Below are 20,697 nucleotides of genomic sequence, written 5' to 3'. Positions count from 1 at the left end.
AATTGATTTATTCTATGATACATTTGTTAGTGAATTTGACTATCCATGATTTTTCTCCAATACCAAAAGGTCAATATTCTTCCTATTTTGCCTCTTTGAAAACACCTATATACTGTCAAAGAGAAAATAATTGCCTGCACATTTCTGATCTTTGTAGGTATAATCGTATTATGGCATCAAAATAAAATAAAATAGTCCTCCCCAAACCATGCATCAATCACAGGTGACATGCAGCCAATATTTGGCAACAACACTCAATTAACCGTGGCTTGTGCTGGTTGAACTAGTACATTATTTTCACAGATTTCTATATTTCCTTCCTTGTTGGGGAGGTGGAGAAAGTTTTAACTAGTTGCTGCTGAATGATCTGAAACGTTATCCTAAGAATAAAATTTATTAAGGGGAAATGTGTCTAGAAAAAAAAAAGTGCATTGTTTCGGAAAATCCTGTCTCACAGTATTGTGATAGTTCATAGTTCAACATTTTGTTATCAACAGCCTGGAGTGATTATTATCTAAATAAACTATTTTGCCATGAATAGCTTGGAGTTAACATTATCTAACCAAACTATCTCTTGGAAACAAATTATCCATCTATTATCCATCGCTCATTTCGCCGGGACCTGAAAACCTGGCTCTTCGATCTGTTTGGTCCAGACTGTGGAGTTGTTAATTTAACTGGGTTTTAGATTTACTCTTGGGGCTTAAATTTAATTTAATTGTTTTAATTGTTTTTAATTTTTTTGTATTCATGGTTTTAACTGCCCTGTAAACCGCCCTGAGTCCTACGGGAATAGGGCGGTATACAAATCCAATAAAATAAATAAATAAAATAAATAATTAATGCCTGTCAAGATGATGCATAGATGTTAGATTATTGTATTGTGCTTTTTGTGGGCATCTTTGAAAATGCCCCAAAAATGTCTTTTTTTGTTTTGCTTACCTGGATTCATGAAGGTTATAATATCAATTTTGCAAAGCATCAGTGGTTCCCAGTAGAATTATGACTCAGTTTAAACACTAATGGTGATTATGCAAAAAGACTCAAAACTACTGAAAAGGAATACACAAAAACATTCAGAAATTCTGAAAATAAAACAAATTAAAACCACAAATATTTTAATCAGGTATGATCCCAGAGAATATAGATGAAAAGCATCATAATTTACTAAGATGTGTACTGACAGTGGTGGTGAAAATCAACCTAGCATAATACTGCAAAATGGAATCCTACAGAATTAGGAGAGTAAAAACCGAAGAATATGCAGCAATGGAAAAATTGACTGTAAATATTCACAGTAAAAAATCTAGCTACACTCAAGCAGTAATGTTTCCCTTACATACAACATACCATGCAGCAATGCAAGCTAAGTCACGTAGAATATGGTTTTTGAAGAAAAAAAGAAAATGTTTAAAGACAGTTATCACCTAGAGCTGGCCCTAGACAGTTCCAGTCATTAGCTACACAGCTGGAATAATGGATTGGATACAAGCAGAACTAAATAAGAAGATCAGAAAAATAATTACAATGAATCATGCCCTCCATCCATGCAGCAACTCTGATAGACTCTACTTATCAAGGAGCATACTGTAGGTGGGCATGAAATGTTGCAAGTACATCAAGTAAATGAAGAAGAAACAAGGACATTGGAAGAATATTTGAAGGACAGTGAGAGAGATGAAGCTACACTGAAAATTACACTGAAGCTATTACATCATGCAGGCAGGCAGGCAGGCAGAAAGAGAAAGAGAGAAAGAAAAAGAAAGAAAGAAAGAGAAAGAAAGAAGAGAGAGAGAGAAGAAAGAAAGAAAGAAAGAAAGAAAGAAAGAAAGAAAGAAAGAAAGAAAGAAAGAAAGAAAGAAAGAAAGAAAGAAAGAAAGAAAGAGAAAGAAGTCAAAGCAGATAATAAAACCTGGTAATGGCTAAGAGCAGAAAAGTTGAAGGAAGAGTCAGAGGGGTTAATTCTGACTGCAGATCAAATCTTAAGAACAAATTCATACAGCCAGAATTTAGAAAACAGCAACAGACAGCAAATGCCGTCTCTATAAAGAAGCATAACAAACAATGCATCATCTAGTTGTTGCAAGAAGACTGCACAGACTTCAAACAATAGCAGGACTACGTTGTAACAATAGTGCATTGGAATATACTCTATGCAAGAAACACCATTTGCCTTCAACCAAAAATCACAAAATAGACAAAGTAATAGAAAACGAAGAGGCTAAAGTGCTCTAGTCTAAGACTTTAAAATTCAAACAGACAAGCATCTACCATATAAACAGCTCAGACTTTGCATTTGTTGATAAGAAAGACAAAAAGTCTGCATAGTATATGTTGCAAGACCTGGAGACAGCAAAAGAGAAGAGAAACAACTGGAGAAAATAACAAAATACAAAGACCTGCAAATAGAAGTAGAAAGACTGTGGCAAACGAAAGCAAAGATAGTAATTCCTTTGATGGTATTTCCTTCAATAGTAATAGGCAGGTTAGGTGCAATCCCAAAATAACTGGAGCAACACTTGAACACCATCGGCAGTGACAAAAATAACCACTAGCGCATTGAAAAAAAGCAGTTCAACTTGGAACAGCTTACATCCTACACCAATACCTTTAACACCATCAGACAGCAACGTCAGGCTATCCCTGCTAGTTAATATTTTCAAAAATTAAAACACTGATTTTGACTTTTGAGGCTGCTGCTGGATTGCCAGTTGAAGCTGTCAGGTTGGAAAAGAATTCTTAAACATTTTAATTATTTGTTTGCCTCCAGACACAATTCAGACAACTCGTGCTAACTTGCAATTAATTATATAATTGAGGCTATGGATAACATGAAGGAGCCACTCCACTATGTGGATTTGAATATTTAGGGCCCATTCAGAAGCTTTTCTCTAGTTACCTCCACTCTCTATTTGTAAACTGAAATAGGTGGGAACCAAGTAATTCTCTCTTTTAATCAAGTTTTTTTCCTCCCCATCCCATATACACATACACACACAGCCAAAAAAGACATAGTTGGAAAAGGCAAAATTCTGTGCCCATAGCAATAGCAGTTCAAAGCCATTGGATATGAACATGGCATAGGTGTACTTAATTTCTGCTCTGAATAGGATATTAATGCTAAATGTTTTGTATTTTAACTCTGCTTTTTGTCTATGGTTGTACATAAAATAATATATTAAGTACATAAAAAGTGGTATTGTAATAATACAGCTAAGTGTATTAGGATGCAATTAAAAACAATTTCAAATGTATCAGGGATAGTAATAAATGTTCAAAAGTCACAACTCATGTTTTTCTATACCTGTCCTAAAAAGCAAGTATTTAAAATACATTAAGTGGAAAGCAAATCCTTCAAATATCTAGGGATTAATATCATCAGAGCAATTATATTACACCAGGAATTAGTATTACCAAAACTGTTGTATTATCCCAGGAATAATCTCATAAACCGGTTAAGTTCAATATCATCTGAACACTTCTCATTTTTGCCACTTCTTGATCCCAGCCTCACTTTCTTTTTTGATTAAGCTCTTGAAGTATATAAACCAACAGTCTCCCTCTAGGATCCTTTAAGGACTTCCTTCTCCCCTGCGAACATGCCAGCCTCCTTCAAGGCTGAACTTCATGCCAGCTTCCAGTCTGAAGTGTAAAGGAAGACTAGACAGTTACCTGTCTGAGATGGTCTAGGACAGGTTCTTCTGCTTAAGTGGGGGGCTGGACTAGAAGACCTCCAAGGTCCCTTCCAGCTCTATTCTGTTCAAAAGATACATGGCAGGACTTCCTTAGCTGTGGTGCCCAACTCTTGTGTGCTCCCCAATACTAATTTGCCTCACTCTTTCCTTCCTGGTTCAGTTTCCAGGCCTCTGCTTACTGATTTAATTTCTGATGATTTGACATGATGATTTCAGCAGCACTGATTTCAGTCATCTCTGGGTGTTTCACAATACATTTCACCTCCCCCCCTTTGCTTTTTCTTACGCTTTTCTATCTATTGAATATTGCCAGGGAGCATTTAAAATGTTGATGTATTTGTTTTCTTTCAGTTTAAATGATTACTAGTCATGTCAGAGAGTTTTAATGTAACACTCAGTGGTGAATAAACAAACAAACAAGAAATGAACAAAAAAGCTTGCTGGTATACATTGTGAGTCTGGAGAAGGGACGCAGTAAATCCAGTCCTCCAGCAATGTGTCGGGTGGCATTTTAGAATATCAGCGATAGCTCACAAAGTGGCAACACAGTCCGCTTTTGTTTTCCTTTAGAGCAGACATGTCAAACACAAGGCCCGGGGGCCAGATCCGGCCCGCGAAGTGGTTTCGTGTGGCCCGCGAAGCCATCCTGGAAACAGTGAGGGAATGGCCCCCACTGCCTTGGCCCTGGCCCAGAGACCCTCCTTCTGCCAGAGACCCTCAGATCTGTCCCACTCCTGCCCAGGCCCCCCTAGGCACCCTTGATGCGAACGATGTAGAGCTGGCCACGCCCACCCAGTAGGCCATACGCACTCTAGCCACGCCCACCCAGTAGGCCACGCCTACCCTGGCCATACCCACCCGGCCCCCTGAGGGCAACCGCAATGCTGATGCGGCCCTCAATGAAGTTGAGTTTGACACCCCTGCTTTAGAGTCTTTACAAACAGGACTGGCCCCAAATGATTTGTAATTTGCAGTAAAGAAAGCAGCAAACCCCTGAAGATGCAGTGTTTACTCTCACCCATGTTCTCTTCATTGTAAAGCAAAATCATCCCACGTATGTGACAGAAGGCAATAGAACATTGTTTCTCAATCTTGGGGATTTCCAGATGAGTGGATTTCAACTCCCAGAATTCTCCAGCCAATATGACTTTTCCCCCCCCCCTTTTACGGCCCTGTAATCTCTTGCATCGGGGTAGAGTTGGGGCGACTGAATGGAGCTAAGCGTTTACAGGCCAGATGCCCTTCATGATGCGTACATGGAGCTCACAGCAGATATTTTCTCTTTGCACCCAAAGAGAGAAAAATATCTGCTGTTACCTAGGATTGAATTTACAGCCTGCTGATTGGAAGGCAAGAGCTCCACCACTAGGCCAGCAGGGTGCTTCTCCAACCAGCATGACTATTGCTGAGAATTCTGGAACTGAAATCCACACTTTTAAAGTTAGAACTTTCCTGCCCTTTCTTGATATGCAAAATTCCCTGCCAGAGGCAGCCACCTGATTAACTAAGGGAAGGCCTGGCTTGGAGGTTTCTGAAGCCTGTTCCTGATACTTGATTCATTCTCTTAAACACACATTTAATCAAGGATCCAATCACTGTAAACACAAAAGCCAGCAGGGTGACTTTGGGCCACACTCTCCCTTAGCCCAACCCCACCCCCCTCACAGGATTGTTGTTGTGGGGAAGATAGGAAGAGGAAGGAGTAGTAGGTATGTTTGCCACCTTGAGTTATTTATAAAAAGTAGTAAAGGTGGGATTAAAAAGAAAATAAATTTCCGAGCTTCCATGTTCCAGGATCGGAAAACTTTTATCATGCCTGAATATACTAAAGAACTATAAATTAGTTCAGGGAATGAAACCAACTACTTAATAGGAACATATCAGGGTATGTTGCAACCAGATTCTTTTCCCCACCTTATACCTTGCAAAATGTGGCATGAAATCAAATAGGACTAGAGTGAAAGACCATGTTCCCCAAAGCCGCAAGCTTCTCTTTAACTACCTACATAAGGAATCGCCTTGAAGGACAGGAGGAAGAGCTATCCCCAAGGCAGCAATCAACTAAGATGAGCTAAAACAGGAGCAAAGAAGTAAATTGAGATAGTGTCTTAGACAAGCACCTATCCCAGTTCACACAGAGCTAAAGCGAGACAGAAACACATTCGGATTTACAACAATAGTACTCTTGCTCTATATACGATTGGTGTCTTAGTCTTATAAACCTTACAGGGCTGGCAACTGTAGATGCAATCAGAAGGAAGGGAAAGCTGTGCTGTAATAATGCAACTGGGAAAGAACAGGAGCAAGCAAAGTGAGAGTCAGGATGTTATAGAATATTTACACATATTCTTTGTGCTAAATATCTAGAATATTTACACATACGGAGACATTTTTCATTAAGGATCTGCCTCACTCTTGGGTTTTTTTAAGTTTATAAGTTTAAAGCCATGATGGTGAACCTGTGGCACGTGTGCCACAGGTGGCATGCAAAGCCCTCTCTGTGGGCACACGCACCGTTGCCCTAGTCCTAGGCCACAGGTCTGCAACCCGCGGCTCCGGAGCCACATGTGGCTCTTTCAGCCGTCTCCTGCGGCTCCCAGTCCTCTGCCATGTGCAGTCCAAAAAAAAAAAAGTGGGACTAAAAAAGTTCAAACAATCAATTCAAATATGCAGGGTAGGTGCATATCTCGCCTTGGCTCCACTCTTCAGTCAAACCCTGTTCTGCACATGCACGCATGTACGCACATGCGCACACATTTTTTGCGGCTCCCAGTTTTTCCTTTTGTGAGGGAACCGGTTCCGAGTGGCTCTTTCACTGTTTCAGGTTGCTGACCCCTCTCCTAGGCTTTCAGCTGGGTTTTATAAAACCTTTTCGCTTTAGGCCTCCGCCGCTGGTTTTTTAAAAAACACAGGTTCAGTCAATCAATCAATTTCAACTTCTTGCGGGGGAAAAAAAAATCTCGCAAAGTTGGAATTGACTGAACTTTTTAGTCCGACCCAGTCTGCCATTACCACTGCAGCCACACCCACCCAAAGGGCCACGATCACCTGATTGGCCACACCCACCCAATGGGCCACACCCACCTAGCACCTGACGATACATAAGTGGATTTGGGTCACAGGTTCGGCACCCGGTCTCTGAAAGGTTCACCATCATTGGTTTAGAGCAGGGGTAGGCAACCTCGGCTCTTTTATGACTCATGGACTTCAACTCCCAGAATTCCTGAGTCAGCATAGCTGACTCAGGAATTCTGGGAGTTGAAGTCCATGAGTCATAAAAGAGCTGAGGTTGCCTACCCCTGGTTAGAGGCTTCTAGTTTGTTCTAGTAGCCTTCATAGTCAATAAAAAAGTAGGAAAAGCAATACTGGGATACAATCCTCAAAATGACAGAATGATCTCAGTTCGAATCCAAGGCAAACCATTCAATATCACAGTAGTCCAAGTCTATGCCCCAACCACCGGTGCTGAAGAGGATGAAATTGACCGGTTCTATGAAGCCCTACAGCACCTTATAGAACTAACACCCAAAAATGATGTCCTTATCCTCATGGGAGATTGGAATGCTAAAGTAGGAAGCCAAAAGATAACTGGAATAACAGGCAAGTTTGGCCTTGGAGTACAAAATGAAGCAGGGCACAGGCTGATAGAATTTTGTCAAGAGAATACGATGGTCATAGCAAACACTCTTTTCCAACAACCCAAGAGACGGCTTTACACATGGACATCACCAGAGGGTCAACACAGAAATCAGATTGACTATATGCTCTGCAGCCAAAGATGGAGAAGCTCTATACAGTCAGGAAAAACAAGACCAGGAGCTGACTGTGGCTCAGACCATGAGCTTCTTGTTGCAAAGTTTAGGCTTAAATTAAAGAAAGTAGGAAAAAGCGCTAGGCCAGTCAGGTATGAATTAAATCATATCCCTGTTCAATATACAGTAGAGGTGACAAATAGATTTAAGGAATTAGATTTGATAGACAGAGTGCCTGAAGAACTATGGACAGATGTTCGCGACATTGTACAACAGGTAGCAACCAAAACCATCCCAAAGAAAAAGAAATGCAAGAAAGCAAAATGGCTGTCTGAGGAAGCTTTGCAAATAGCTGAGGAAAGGAGGGAAGCGAAAGGCAAGGGAGAAAAAGAAAGATATGCCCAATTAAATGCAGAATTCCAAAGAATAGCTAGAAGAGATAAGAATGCCTTCTTAAATGAACAATGCAAAGAAATAGAAGAAAACAATAGAATAGGGAGGACCAGAGATCTTTTCAAGAAAATTGGAGAGATGAAAGGAACGTTTCATGCAAAAATGGGCAAGATAAAGGACCAAAATGGCAGGGACCTAACAGAGGCAGAAGAGATTAAGAAGAGATGGCAAAATTGCACAGAAGAACTATACAAGAATGAGCTTAACGTCCCTGACAATCACAATGAGGTGGTCACTGACCTCGAGCCAGACATCCTAGAATGTGAAGTGAAGTGGGCCTTAGGAAAGCTGAGCAACAACAAAGCTAGTGGAGGTGACAGTATTCCAGCTGAGCTATTCAAAATCTTAAAAGACGATGCAGTAAAAGTGCTACACTCAATTTGCCAGCAAATTTGGAAAACTCAACAGTGGCCACAGGATTGGAAAAGATCAGTTTACATTCCAATTCCAAAGAAAGGCAGTGCCAAAGAATGTTCAAACTATCGCACCATTGCACTCATTTCTCATGCTAGTAAAGTTATGCTTAAAATTCTACAAGCTAGACTCCAGCAGTATGTGGATCGAGAACTACCAGAAGTACAGGCAGGATTTCGAAGAGGCAGAGGAACTAGAGATCAAATTGCTAACATACGCTGGATCATGGAGAAAGCTAGAGAGTTCCAGAAAAACATCTACTTCTGCTTCATTGACTATGCTAAAGCCTTTGATTGTGTGGATCGTAACAAACTGTGGCAAGTCCTTAAAGAGATGGGCCTACCAGACCATCTTATTTGTCTCTTGAGAAACCTATATGCGGGCCAAGCAGCAACAGTGAGAACTGGACACGGAACCACTGATTGGTTCAAAATTGGGAAAGGAGTCCGGCAAGGCTGTATACTGTCGCCTTGCCTATTTAACTTATATGCAGAGCACATCATGAGAAAGGCAGGGCTAGATGAATCAAAAGTTGGAATTAAGATTGCCGGAAGAAACATCAACAACCTAAGATATGCAGATGATACCACTCTAATGGTAGAAAGTGAAGAGGAACTAAAGAGCTTCTTGTTGCGAGTGAAGAAGGAGAGTGCAAAACTTGGGTTGAAACTAAACATTAAGAAAACCAAGATCATGGCATCTGGCCCTCTCAATTCCTGGCAAATAGATGGGGAAGAAATGGAGGTAGTGACAGATTTTATTTTCCTGGGCTCCAAGATCACTGCAGATGGGGACTGTAGCCAAGAAATTAAAAGACGCTTGCTCCTTGGGAGGAAAGCCATGGAAAATCTAGACAGCACACTAAAAAGCAGAGACATCACCCTGTCAACAAAAGTGTGTATAGTCAAGGCTATGGTCTTCCCAGTTGCAATGTATGGCAGTGAAAGCTGGACCATAAGAAAGGCTGAGCGCCAAAGAATTGAAGCCTTTGAACTATGGTGCTGGAGAAGACTCCTGCGAGTCCCTTGGACTGCAAGGCGATCAAACCGGTCAGTCCTAGAGGAGATCAACCCTGACTGCTCTTTAGAAGGCCAGATCCTGAAGCTAAAACTCAAATACTTTGGCCACCTAATGAGAAGGAAGGACTCACTGGAGAAGAGCCTAATGCTGGGAAAGATTGAGGGCAATAGAAGAAGGGGACTACAGAGAATGAGGTAATAATAATAATAATAATAATAATAATAATAATAATAATAATAATAATAATAATAATAATAATAATAATAATAATAATAATAATAATAATAATAATTTGATTTCTATACCGCCCTTCTCCTGAAGGACTCAGGGCGGGATGGACTCAGGGCGGGATGGAGTCACTGAAGCAGTAGGCGTGAGCTTAAATGGACTCCAGAAGATGGTAGAGGACAGGAAGGCCTGGAGGAACATTGTCCATAGGGTCGCGATGGGTCGGACACGACTTCGCAACTAACAACAACAGTTTGTTCTGATTTTAATTGAGAAGTAGATGCACCCACACAGAAATGAGGCAATGAGTGCATCCCAAGGATGACTCCTTCCAATGAAAAGGGCTTTAACTTTTAGTCACAGGCTCTAGTGAGGAAAAGGAAGGAAACCCCTTATGTGATGTAATACTGAGGGAAGGATATGTGAGTGACGGAGTGAAGAAGAGGCCAAAGGAAATGTATATAAGGTGTGTAATAGGGGGGGCCTGCACAGCCTGCTCACCTAACAGCTTGCTGTCATTGCTCTTGGGTGAAAAATAAAGACTTAACTTCATACAACTGCTCGCTTATTTTGTCTTGGCTCAGAACACGCCTGGTAAGGAACAGAATTTTAACAATGGTTTTTTTGTTTGTTTGTTTGTTTTAACTACCAATAACTAAATTGACCGAGACTCAGATACAAAGCACTGGAAACTTGGGTTATTATAGCTGCCTTCAGTGGCTGAGAGGAAAGTTTTATTTTAAGAAAGGAAACCTTAAAGGAAAAAAGGAACTGTAAATTATAAAGGCCTACACGACAGTTGTAGAAATGAATCGTGATAATAAAACTATTTTCTATAAGCTCTATATTATTATTATTATTATTATTATTATTATTATTATTATTATTATTATTATTATTATTATTATTAATTTTATTTTATTTTATTTTATTTTATTTTATTTTATTTTATTTTATTTTATTATTACTATTTATTATTATTATTATTATTATTATTATTATTATTATTATTATTATTATTATTATTATTGCTGTTGTTTGGTTGGGCTTTTGAATTTTCTTTTCTGGATCTTTGCTCGAGCTGAAGGAAACAGCAAGAAGAACATTTCCCTCATAGCAACTTTTGAGGGAAGGAAAAAAAACCACCTTTCTTGCACGTTTTCTCAGCAGCTGCCACCTACATACTTCTGTTGTCTCTTTCTCCGCAGGGCTGCCTGTTCTTTTTTCTTTGCCTATTTACCGGTACTTTCACTCCTGAGCTTCGGCTCTGTGGGACATTCTCTCTTTTCCTCCCCGCCTGCTCAACACTGCTGCTTGATTGGCAGCTGCTGTATGATTGGCAGCTATGTTGCCCTGAAGGCGTGGGGGGGGAGGAGGAAGGAAAGGGCGGAGGTGCTCTCTGTCTGCTCAGGCTGTAGGCCCTTTCAGGGCAGGCACAGTGAAATTAAGAGAAAAGGAATAAGTCTGAGAAGAAACCAGTAAAAGTGGAGAACAGAGCTAGGACAAAATGCTAATGGGCCCCCTCCCCCACCTCATTGACTGGCAAAAATGTTCACTAGATATTCTGATGAGAAAAACATGGGTGAATGACCCAACAGGCTAGAAATGTATTGGCTAAGTATTCAAGAGTTAGGAGTTACATACTTTTTAAAATTAATTTGTCAGTACAATGGTAAGCTATTTCCGAAATCTTGCCAAGAAAACTTCAGGGACTTGTACAGGCAGTAACCAGAAATCAACATTAAAGGCATTCACATACACACAAACACACACATAGTACATACATACAACACACACACACACACATGGTACATACAACATTTAAAAAAAGCTAAAATCATGCCCAATTCATATGCCTATAATCTCAAACAACCATGTAGTACACCATGCTACTTTAAGTGCTACTTAAACTTTCTTATATAAGTACATATTCTGTTTTCTGGTAAGAGATATCCACTATGTTGGTTGAGAAGAGAAAGGTACATTAAATAAAGCTTCACCTCATTATCTGCTTTCATATCGGAAGCCCAGATTGAATATGTACAGATTGAGCCTTTTTTTTTTAGAAATGCGGTTTTAGACGAAAACCAACTCTTCTGCTATTTGAACATGTGCTTAGATAAAGTAGAAAAGAATATTCTTCCAACATTTATAAACTAGTATCATAATCAGAAGTTATGTTCAAGCTGGTTTGTGAGATGGAAAGACCTCAAAGATGAGAAGAAGGCTTGTGCCTTTCACAAGTTCAATTATTATTTTAAAGATGCCTTGTTGATACTAAACATGTTTAAGGTCTGTAAACTGGGTGTTCTCTAGACATTTTAAGCTATACTTCCTATCCAGCATGGTCAATGTGTGAGAATGATGGAAGCTATAATTCATCACTCTGGAGACCATTAATTTGGGGGATGTATTTGTGGGCATATTCTACTTTTGATTTACTCAATGATTGCAAAAGACATTCAAGCCACAATATTTTTAAAGTGTTATACTATCAAATACATTAATGGGTAGTCCTGGACTTAAGACTTGTTGATTAATGACTGTTCAAAATTACAATAGGCCCAGAATGGCTTCTGGCTATCATCCTCTGGCTATCACTTCTTGCTATCATAAAATCTCATGTGAACACATAAACACATATATATACACACTCATTACTTGACCGCATTTTGAGTGCCTGGCAACCAGCTCGCCTTTATGACCATTACAGCATCCCAAAGTCATGTGACCATGAATTGGAATTTATTTTGCCAGTTTGGAAGAATGGCTTCGCACTTATTGTGGCATTCACTTCAGGACTATGCATTCTCTTCATGATCACAAACACACATAGGTGTGGTCACATAGATGCCTCAACTTATGAATGTAATGACTTACAACCAGAAATCCAGCTCCAGCTGCAGTCATAAGTCAAGGACTACCTGCAACAGATGCAACATATTTAAATACATTATGATAATTCTGTTCAAATTTTGAATGTTCTGCAGTAATTCTCTCTGCCCCCCCCCCCCGCTCGTTTCAGTGTACATGTAGGCTTCCTAACCACAACATTTGGTTTCAGATGGCAGGAAGTAAACAGATTATGAAGTTTGAACCAGATGAGAAATTGTGAAATACGAAAAGAATTCTATTGAGGAAAACATAATACAACAATTATGGTGCAACTTTGTTTTGCAAATATAGCCATTCCAGTTTCAGAGCAGTTTTGGTACTGGAGCTGAAATAAAATACTTTGAACCAATATTTTTTCAATTGCTTACATATTTAAGCAATTGCATAACATCTTCATCATATCCATTAACAATTTCTTAAATATTTTTTGATTTTTTAAACACTCATTTTTCTGAATTATCAAACATTATAGCTTAGATTTCTTGCTGACCATTGCAATTAAATAGGTCAATGATACAGATGACTGAATTCAACTTCCACTGAAAATACAGGTAGACCTTGACTTACAACAGTTCGTTTAGTGACTGTTTGAAAGTGCAGTGCCACTGAAAAAAGCAACCTATGGCCATTTTTCACATGTTATGACTGTTGCAGCATGGTCACATGATCAAAATTCAGACCCTTGGCTACGACTCATATTTATGACAGTTGCAGTGTCCCAGGGTCACACAATCCTCTTTTGTGCCCTTCTGACAAGCAAAAAAATTGGGGAAGCCAGATTCACTTAACAAGGTAAAGGTAAAGGTAAAGGTTCCCCCGCACAGGCGTGCTAGTCGATTCCGACTCTAGGGGCCGGTGCTCATCTCCGTTTCAAAGCCAAAGAGCCAGCGCTTGTCCGAGGACGTCTCCGTGGTCATGTGGCCGGCATGACTAGACGCCAAAGGCGCACGGAACGCTGTTATCTTCCCACCGTAGTGGTCCCTATTTTTCTACTTGCATTTTTACGTGCTTTCGAACTGCTAGGTTGGCAGAAGCTGGGACGAGTAACAGGCGCTCACTCTGTTACGCGGCACTCGGGATTCGACCCGCCAAACTGCCGACCTTCTGATCGACAAGCTCAGCGTCCTAAACCACTGAGCCACCGCGTCCCTTTTTCACTTAACAAACATGTTACTAAATAACTGCAGTGATTCACTTAACGTGTGGCGAGAAAGGTTATAAAATAGGGCAAAACTCACTTAACAACTTAGCAACATAAATTTTGGATTCAGTTGTGGTTGTGAGTCAAAGACTACCTGTAGTTGACTGTAAACAGTAATGACTCTCAGTGATTAGGGTTGGGTCCAAAACCCAACTCAGTTTAAATTTAATTCATTAATCCATGGTACTATTGTTATACTCCGAAGCCCTTCGCTTGAAAGATATGTGTATGTATATGGATTTTTGTTTCTGTCTTGAAGTCATTCTTGACTCCTGGCACCTACGTGGACAAGTCCGTGCAGTTATAATTAGAGGTAGTTTGCTCCTGGCTTATTCCTAGGGCTCAGAGAGAGTGACTGGCCCAAAGATACTCACTTAGCTTCATGCCTAAGACAGGCTAGAACTCACAGTCTCCTGGCCCAGAGTCTTTACTCACTATTCCAAGTTGTTTCTCTTAGATATCCACTAAAGGTAAAGATTTCCCTGTCCAGTTGTGTCTGACTCTAGAGCACAGTGCCAAGAGAGCCAGCATTGTCTGAAGACAGAATGCTGTTACCTTCCCACTGAAGTGGTACCTAATAATCTATTTGCATTTGCATGCTTTTGAACAGCTAGGTGGGCAGGACCTGCAGCAGGCGCAGGAGCAGGAGCTCACCCCGCACGTAGCTTAGGTCTCAAACCTGGGCTGTCAGCTCTCCAGCTGACAAGCTCAGCATCTTTAACCTACAGGTTTAAATCATATATTCTCCATTCTTCCCCCCATTATTTTACGTGTTAAAAAGAAGTACTCTAAAGATGTGCAAGGTTGCTTTGGGGACTCACATGTTATGGCATCCTAATGACTACAAAAATAAAAAAGGATTTCCTTCTGCTATCCTGAAGTTCAAGACATGTGGAAACAAACACAGTAAGGTTAATATAGACTTTGAATAAAAGTACTGAAATACTATAACAGATTGGCTGGCTGCATCTTAGCATAAACATTGTTTTAATATATGAAGAAAGAAGGGAAGTTGTAGAGAGCACAATATGCCCCTCTTAGCCATGGACATCACAACCTATTTATGGCTCCTTTCATCCTTGAATGCTAATGCAGTTCTGTTAAAGTTGCTAAGATACTTTCTTGCTCTTGGTGGTCATTTGTTGGCCCACTAAGCATTCAATTCTCAGTTTGGAGCTGTACCTGCACTGCTTCTCCCAAACTTTTTTTAGTTAACTCAATACCATGAAGTTAGGTTTGACTCCTAGCGATTGTGTAGAGAAATAGTTGCTCTCATGATCAGCCTGTAGTAATAATTTGTAATTTTTCCAAGGACATTTCAACAACCTCATTAATACAGTTCATCTTTCGTTTAACTGTTTTTTCCTTTATTTTCCTCAATTTTGAAAAGCATCATGATTTTTTTCTAGTCCATTGTCTGTTGTCATCCCATGACTAAATTAGAGGAATTTCCACTTACCATCATCCCCAGGGTGTTATCTCCTCTTATTTGGGCCAGGAATAATTTATTGTTTTTTATTGAAGTCCTAATCATCAACAACTGCCAGCTCTCTCGCTTTTGTTAGAATGGTGAAAGCAACATTACACAACACCTGCTACTTTCAGGTAGCCATGCAATGAATGTCATAACTCAAAAGGCAGTGTTTGTATCACACTGTCACAACACTGCATGGGTTATTCTGACCCCTGTTCCCCCTTCCCCCATGCATGCCACTGATCCTGATACAGGTGAGAAAACCTTAATTTAAAGGTGTTTATTCTTCTGTCTGTCTGTCTGTCTATCTATCTATCTATCTATCTATCTATCTATCTATCTATCTATCTATCTATCTATCTATCTATCATCATCATCTAACCTTTAACTGAGTGAAACAGTGCACTATAAGGCAACAATTTTGAACCAAGGTACCTCAAATGGGCTAACTTACAAAATGCATTCAAAACTGGGACGAATGACTCCTGAGGGAATAAAATTTGGCAAATTTTATAAAACATTTTAGGATACGAAATTATCATAAAGCATTTATGACATAACAAAAAATGTCATAAACATTTTCTGTGGTCAGCTCCTGACATTTGATTACGCTATACAGTTCAACTTGTATACTGCTTTCAAGGCAGATGCCACTCTGAATATCTCCATGAATTGAACGCAGAAGGTATTGAGGAATCTGGTAAGGAAATATTTCTGAAACAATGACCCAGCAGGTCACGGCTTGTCTATTACTAAAACTCTCATTTCTATAATTTTTAACTCGGCAAAACGGTGCAACAGTTTTTGAACCAAAGTACCTCAAATGAGCTGTGGTAACTTATAAAAAAGGTTCAAAGCCATGACTCCTGAGGGAATGAAGTTTGGAAAAATTGTGGCTCTTTCAGGGCTGCTGGGCTACTGATGTGGTCATGTGATCCTCATTTTCAACATTCTGTGAAAGTTTTCCCGCCACTCTTGCAATCCCTCACTTTCTCCACCATCTAGCGGCAGCCACTTACCTGCCGGCTGAGAAGGAAAGGGAATGGGGAAGGTGGAGAAAAGGGAAGGAGGGAGGGATATGGAAGAATAGGAAGGGAGGAATCTGTGCATCCTTCCTGGCCCATACTGCTCCTCTCAACCCATGCTGCCCGTCTCATGGATCTTCTCTGAACTATGCGGCACCTCTTGCACCTGCCCATGTACCTTCCCCAACCCATTTCACCCCCAGCAAGCCTTCCCCAATCCACATGAAACCTCTTGTGCACCCCATGCACTCTATGCGGCCTGTGCCATTTCCCCACATGCCTTCCCTGACATTCGCAGCACCTCATGCACAGCCCCGCAACCCCCATGCACCCTTCTCGACCCATGCCGCCCCCATGTGCACTCTTTCTCACCTGTGTGGCACTGCTCGTGCATTCCTGCGTGCACTTTATGACCCACATGGCTCACCCATGTGCTCTCCGTGACTCAGGTGACATCTCTCTCAAAGGGAAGACTTGATGCTCCCTGCCAATTTTCCATGAGCAAACTCAATGGGGAAGTTGGCAGTCAGCCAGAAGTTGCTCCCACTCGCACTGCTTTTTAAACCGCCCATAGTCATTTTTGTTTCTCTATTTCGGTAGGAATATCTCTAGAACAATGACTCAAAAGGGCCTGGGTTGTCTAGTAACCTTTTATTACCATTTGGAAGACTAACGCTGCTATTCTGATTTATGTTCTTGAAATGTCCTTATTTTAATAGGCTTCTGCGAGTTTATCAACACTTTCCCCCCCTCTTCTTTACTTCTCCACATACTGTTCATTTTTTTCTGCTCTTTAGCCTAAGAAAGCAAAAGTACCCTAGTTACTTTTTTGCTAACTGCGAATTCACTAAGCACACAGACTGACATAACTTTCCTCTTCCTAAAATTATACAGTGATCCAAATCTGTCACATTCCATTTTTTACTTTTGTTATCTACGTTTCTAATTGTTACTTTTAGTAGAAAAGCAGTGTCATCTGCAGGTCTCAGATTAATAGTGGTTTGACCTCCATTTTTGCTTGCAGTAGTCATTTTCAAGGCAGTGTGGGTGGAAAAAAAATCACCACATTCACACTGTGCTATCCTGCAAGTTTTGCTCCTTTTTGTGCATGCTTCATCACAATAACTCTTTCCATAGGCCTTGACTTCAGTTGATGGGAGGGGATGCTTTTGTCATTGTTATCTCTATGAAGAAGAGAGAGTTGTTTTCTTCAGAAGATGCTGTCTTTTGGGGTCTTATTTCAATTTTTCATGGTTTTTATTCATGTTAAATACACACAATCATTGGAATTATGTAGCCTAGAAATTTGAAATATATAAATGAAGTATAAAGATTTCTCAAAAGAATTATCAAATACTTTAGCACAGCCATTAATATGTTCACATAGTGGTTCAATCTAGTCAAAAGTTCCTGCTGTAATCAGTGAGGTAAACTCCCATCCTGTGTTTGCATTCTTTTGCTTTCTCTAAAATAATAATGTTATGTTAGCTATTTTAGCCTTTTGCCTCTTTACTTGGCATTTCTCTTTCCATGTATAATTATTTTTGTAAGATCCTAAGGAACATTTTACTCCTATGAGGAACATGACTATTTTCTTACATATTTTAACATTTCACAATTTCAAAGCCACACAATCTTATGCCATTTCAAAATACGTATAATTTGGATCCTTGCCTAGAATTTCATTATGCAAGGAGATTATTGAAAATGGCACATTGGAAGGTAATGAGTGAGAACAGGATATTTCCTTGTTTATAGAAGATAATGGTTCGAATTCTGCTCATGAGGCCCATCTTTGATCCTTTGATGATGGGACAATTATAGTCCAATCTCCAACCTCCCATGGTTGGAGAGAGAAAAAAAGATAGAAAATCAGCTTTAAATAATCTTGGAAGAAGCAGAACCCATTTCAAATTGGCTTTAAGTAAACTATAAGGGTGAGATTGCCTTGGTTGGCCTGATATAGGATTGAAGGAGGGAATGTTGTGGGTTTTTTAGGTCTTTCAGCAGTTTTGATACTATCAGCCATGTTATCCTTTTTGGGTTGCATAAGAGATGTGGGTTGGGATACTGCACGTTCTTTCAGGTACATCTCAGATGGTTCTGTTAGATGGCAATTGCTCCTCAAAACAGGAACGTTTGTAAAGAGTCTATCAGGGTCCAATTCTGGTACCAATGCTTTTTTAACATTTACACAAAACAGCGAGTGGAGTTATCAGTGATTTTTAGTGGATTTTATAAATATTCAGATGTGTGTATATGATATTATATGATATGATAGCAGTGTTCCAATATCTAAGCGGCTGCCACAAAGAAGAGGGGGTCGACCTATTTTCCAAAGCACCTGAAGGTAGGACAAGAAGTGATGGAAACTAATCAAGGAGAGAAGCAACCTAGAACTAAGGAGAAATTTCCTGACAGTTAGAACAGTTAATCAATGGAACAACTTGCCTCCAAAAGTTGTGGGTGCTCCATCACTGGAGGTTTTTAAGAAGAAATTGGACAACCATTTATCTGAAATGGTATAGGGTTTCCTGCTCAAGCAGGGGATTGGACTAGAACAGGGGTGTCAAACTCAATTTCATGGAGGGCCGCACCAGCATTGCGGTTGCCCTCAGGGGGGTGGCTGGGTATGGCTAGGGTGGGCGTGGCCTACTGGGTGGGTGTGGCTAGAGTGCGTATGGCCTACTGGGTAGGCTTGGCCAGCTCTACATCGTTCGCCTCAAGGGTGCCTATGGGGGCCTGGGCAGGAGTGGGACAGATCTGAGGGTCTCTGGCAGAAGGAGGGTCTCTGGGCCAGGGCCAAGGCAGTGGGGGCCGTTCCCTCACTGTTTCCAGGATGGCTTCGCGGGCCACATGAAACCACTTCGCGGGCCGGATCTGGCCCCCGGGCCTTGTGTTTGACATGTCTGGACTAGAACATTTCCATGGTCCCTCTCAACTCTGTTATTCCATTATATATGGATAATAAATGAGAACTGAATCCAGGAAAGTTAGAGGTATTCATTATGAGGAGCTTTGATTTGGAAACAGAGTTAAATTCTTCTACAGATTAAATTAAATTCCTGTGAAAAGAACAAATATGATAATACACATTGAGAATGCTCTGGAGTGCTTGCTAGTTGTGACTAATACAGCAAGTATTCCCATTCCCTGAAGAAAACGATCTAAAAATTACCTGCAGACTGGACTACTGCAATGTACTTTATTTAGGGCTGCCTTTGTAAATGTTGGAAGTTATCGTTAGTTCAGAATATGGTCAGATTCGTCTCTGGAACAGCTCCGGAGATTATATTACCCCTGTTCTTAATATTTCCATTAGCTGCTCATAGCTTCCTGGGCAAGATGTAACTGCCGGTTGTCATGTTTAAAACCCAATAGGGCTTAGACTAAGGTTAACTAAGATAATGCTTTTATGATCCTAATAAGCAGGCATATACATAGAATGAAGGCTATTGCTAAGCACATTGATTTGTGTTTTAGATTGTAAGCTGCCCTGAGTCTTCAGAGAAGGGCGGGATATAAAATGGGATTAAAAAAAAAAAGAGCTTCATCTTTGGGTACCACCCCATCATCACATGGCGACTGGGATGTCTCAGCTCTTACTTCTCAGCTCTCCTTCTTACTTATGGAAGGCTTCCAGTAAAATATTAGGATGGGGTGTGCATAGGGAGTGTAAAAATAAATAAATAAATTGAAATTCTCCCCCACAATCCAGCAGTGAAAGCCCGGCCCCTTTTTAAGTGAGTCACACACACACAAAGCATCGTGAGAACCTTCAAGCTCATCTTTTCAGCTTGGATTCTAATGATATTAAATGTCTTTAACCTGAGATGCGTGTTGATTTCAACCTTTCGGTTTTCAGGTTTGGAAAAGCTTTTTTACATTTTAATGCGAACCATCCCAAAGCGTTTAGCCTGGGTAATAGAAATAGCTCCAGCGCTGCCAACGTGCCTCGATCAAGTTCGGTTATTATTCGGTTCGAAATACGCAGGCACGAATAATGAATAGCCCAGCCTTTCAAATTCCTTTAAAATAATTCACTAGATAGAAAGGGCACCGTAAAGCCAAGTTTTACATCACAGCCTCTCCCCAGCCTCCGAGCCTATCCCGGCCCTTTCTTTTTTTTTTTCCTCTTCCTCCATCTCTTCAAAGTTGACTTTAAGTTTTTTTTTTTTGGTTGTTTTTACTTTCACTTCTGATTTCAGTGTGACTGTGAGAGCAGCCTGCGCCGCTGCCCCACAACCTCGCTTGCTCTTCCCGCCCTCGCGGCGCAGTTCCCGAAGACACGGAATTCAGCAGAATTCGCGCCTCGCACAAGAACTGGCATTTGGGACTTTTTACCGGGTGGATTACAAAGGGTCGGGTTTTTTTTTCCACGGAAGACGAAGCTTTTTAGGAGGCAGCCGAGGGAAGGGACCGACCTCTCTGGTGCAAAGGTACGGAAGGGGTGGGAACATATTAACGACGGAGGGGAGGGGGGGAGCCGATGAGTCGAGGCAATCGACGAAATATTCAGGAAATCCCAGAGTTGAGCAAT

General features: G+C 40.6%; 1 protein-coding gene across 2 annotated transcripts in view; it reads left to right on the top strand.

Moving 5' to 3' along the window:
• The first annotated feature begins 20,333 nt into the window (after positions 1 to 20,333).
• STAT6 (signal transducer and activator of transcription 6) overlaps positions 20,334 to 20,697 on the top strand; it is a 96,879-nt gene continuing 96,515 nt past the window's right edge. For both annotated transcript variants that reach the window (XM_081320389.1, XM_081320388.1), the window contains exon 1: positions 20,334 to 20,596. The gene's annotated coding sequence lies outside the window, so the exon portion shown is untranslated. The remainder of the gene's footprint in view (positions 20,597 to 20,697) is intronic.

Source organism: Vipera berus, assembly GCF_964194415.1.
Source record: "Vipera berus genome assembly, chromosome: 2".
Classification (NCBI taxonomy): Eukaryota; Metazoa; Chordata; class Lepidosauria; order Squamata; family Viperidae; genus Vipera; species Vipera berus.
This window is presented reverse-complemented; position numbering and strand designations above follow the sequence as displayed.